Raw genomic sequence first — 2,891 nt, 5'->3', positions numbered from 1 at the left:
GTGAATGAGTCTTTCCCCTATTTGGAGTGTTTGTATTTATTCATAGTTGTGAAAAGGCTACAAGATGGAGATATTAAATGATAATATTTGAAATCTATCCAAGAAAGGAGTACTGACTGTGAAACTGATTTGTGCATTGCATTATGAACTAATTTGATTAAAAAATCATTGAGGGGGGTGGGGGCTGGGGTTGTGGTTCAGCGGTAGAGCGCTTGCCTAGCACATGCAAGCTGCTGGGTTCAATCCTCAGCATCACATAAAAATAAAGATATTGTGTCCAACTACAACTAAAAAATAAATATTAAAAAAAATCATTCCCAGGGCTGAGCATGTTGCTTAGTAGTAAAGAACTTGCTTAGAATGTATGAGGAGGCCCTGGGTTCGTCCTCAGCACTGCAAAATAGCAACAACAATAATAATAACAATACATAAAAATAAAATAATTTTTCAGAAAATTCAGGGTTAAAAAGATTCCTATTGATGGATGATTAGATTGTTGTTTTTTTTTTTTTTTTTTGCTATTTCAGAGAACACCGTATGAACTTTCTTGCAAAAACAGAATAGTTCCTTATTTACTAATTTGAGATGGAAAAGAGACCTATATTAGGAAAATTAAAATGCAGACACAGTTTTTTGTTTGTTTTCAGTGCTGTGAAATCTAACCCAGGGTCTCCTATGGGCTAGGCAAGGGCTCTACCACTGAGCTACAACCCCAGCCTCAGACATAGGGTTTTTAAAATGACAATTTTCAAGATATTTTGTTTGTAATATGTTGGGGAGCCATTTGATGATAACCCATCAATTAAATGAGCACCATAGGTTATTCATTACTTTATAATTTACCAAAGTAAAATAAATGTAGAATGTATTTGTTCATATATAGAGACAAGTCAAAAGGGAGATATATTGACTGAAGACTTGCAAAGTGCTAAATATATACATGAGAGGGGAACTTAAGGATTTAAGTTTGAGGTTCCATGATCATTTAGGTTTCTAGATGATGTCTCATTTCTCAGTTTGGTACCCCTACTTTACAGAATCCTCTCGTTCCAGCAGTTATTGTTATTATTATTATTTTTTTTCACAGTGCAGTGCATTTTAATTTTTATTATACATATGAGCACAGTTTTTCATATCTCTGTATATAAAGTATGTTCATGCCAATTTATGCCTTTATACATGTACTTCTTTTTTTGCATTACAATTCTTAATACACATATATACCACAATTTTTCATATCTCTGCCATTTTTTATTTTGTGACAAGGTCTTTCTAAGTGCTGAGGCTAGCCTGGAAGTTATTGTTATTATACATGGCTAGGGTCATGAGCCAACTTCCCCAGATCTACCCTTATCATACTTTTCTTCACAGCAAGTCTGGGGTACAAAACTGTACCTGATGGTGGGGAAGGACACAACTAACTGCAGTCTGATAATAGCTATTTGGGAAATGTTTGCTAGCCATCACTTGCTAGCCGTATTGACTTGGGAAAGTTACTCAATGTCTCTAAATCATGATTTCCTTATCTACAAAATGGAAATAATAGGAATACTGATCTCCTATGGTTTTTGTAAGGATTAAATAAATTAATTCATCAATAAGTGCTCAGTAAACAATACTTTCTCTACTACTATTTCCTCATTTGTTCAACATATCTTTATTACGTATTTGCAACACATTAAGCAATGAGCTAAGCACTGAACATATGGTAGTTATCACTGTTGCTATTTAGTTATTTGGTCAATTCATATTGTCTAATTATGGTGTATTAGATACTGTGCCAGGAATCATGGTAGACCTTTAGAGACTGGGTAAACTCTTTGGTTCTACCAGCAGGGTTCTCTTCTCCCTCCTGAGTTCTTCTAACCTCTTCAGTGAAACCTTCTCTTTGGGCTGGGGGTATAACTCAGTAATAAAGTGCTTGCCTAGTATGTGGGAGGTCATGGGTTCAATCCCTAGCACCAACCAACCAACCAACCAACAAAACCCCCAAACCCGACAACAACAACAACAAAATCGTCTTCAATGAAAGAGATCACTGTTAGATGCCTTCCTACACCATGCCAAATTCTGGCTGACTAAAAGCTGGAAGGGAGGTTTTCAAAATTTGAGAATACTTTGCCCCCACATAGGTAAGTTGGAGATAAGCTGCTCATGATGGGGGCGTATTAATTTTTCTTCCTTTCAAAAAAACCTTTTCTAATATGAAAGAAAGTTTTGTAGAAGTACTAGGGGAAAATTCTGCTGTATGGAAAAATATAGATGCAATATAGATCAAATGGTCCACTGCAAACTTACCATCAGAAAGGAGAAAAGGCTAGGGGACTTGTCTTTTTCCAGTGCATAGGGGTAAACCCAGATCTTGGGCTTCTTCTATCGTTGGCCTTCAACAAGGCATCAGTCATCCAGTTCTTTCTTGATGAGAGTCTAGGAAGTAGGAAAAGGGTGAGGATTTCCTTGGGCTTTAATCCTGCAAGTAAGTTGAAGAGAGAAGGAAATAAAGAGGCTTTTTATGGTCTTCCTTCAGAGAGGGTAAGCTTCAAAAACTCAGGTCTTTCCCACTACCAGTACTCATGCTGTCTCATGCATTATAATGCTACAGAGTTATTGTCTCTTTCTCTACTAAATGCCCTTTTCTGTTAACTGAACAGTAGGAGGCAGCAGAAAACATCTTCCGGGTTTGTTTATTTGTTTGTTTGTTTTGGTACTGGGGATTGAAATCAGAGGTGTTTTACCACTTAGCTACCCTGAGCTACAACCCTAACCCTTTTTATTTTTTTTTATTTTGAGGCAGGGTCTCTCTAAGTTGCCCAGGTGGGCCAGAAACTTGTGATCCTCCCTCTTGCCTCAGTCTCCAGAGTAGCTGGAATTATGAGTGTGTACTCCTGTGC

Source organism: Callospermophilus lateralis, chromosome X (genome assembly GCF_048772815.1).
Source record: "Callospermophilus lateralis isolate mCalLat2 chromosome X, mCalLat2.hap1, whole genome shotgun sequence".
Taxonomy (NCBI): domain Eukaryota; kingdom Metazoa; phylum Chordata; class Mammalia; order Rodentia; family Sciuridae; genus Callospermophilus; species Callospermophilus lateralis.
This window is presented reverse-complemented; position numbering follows the sequence as displayed.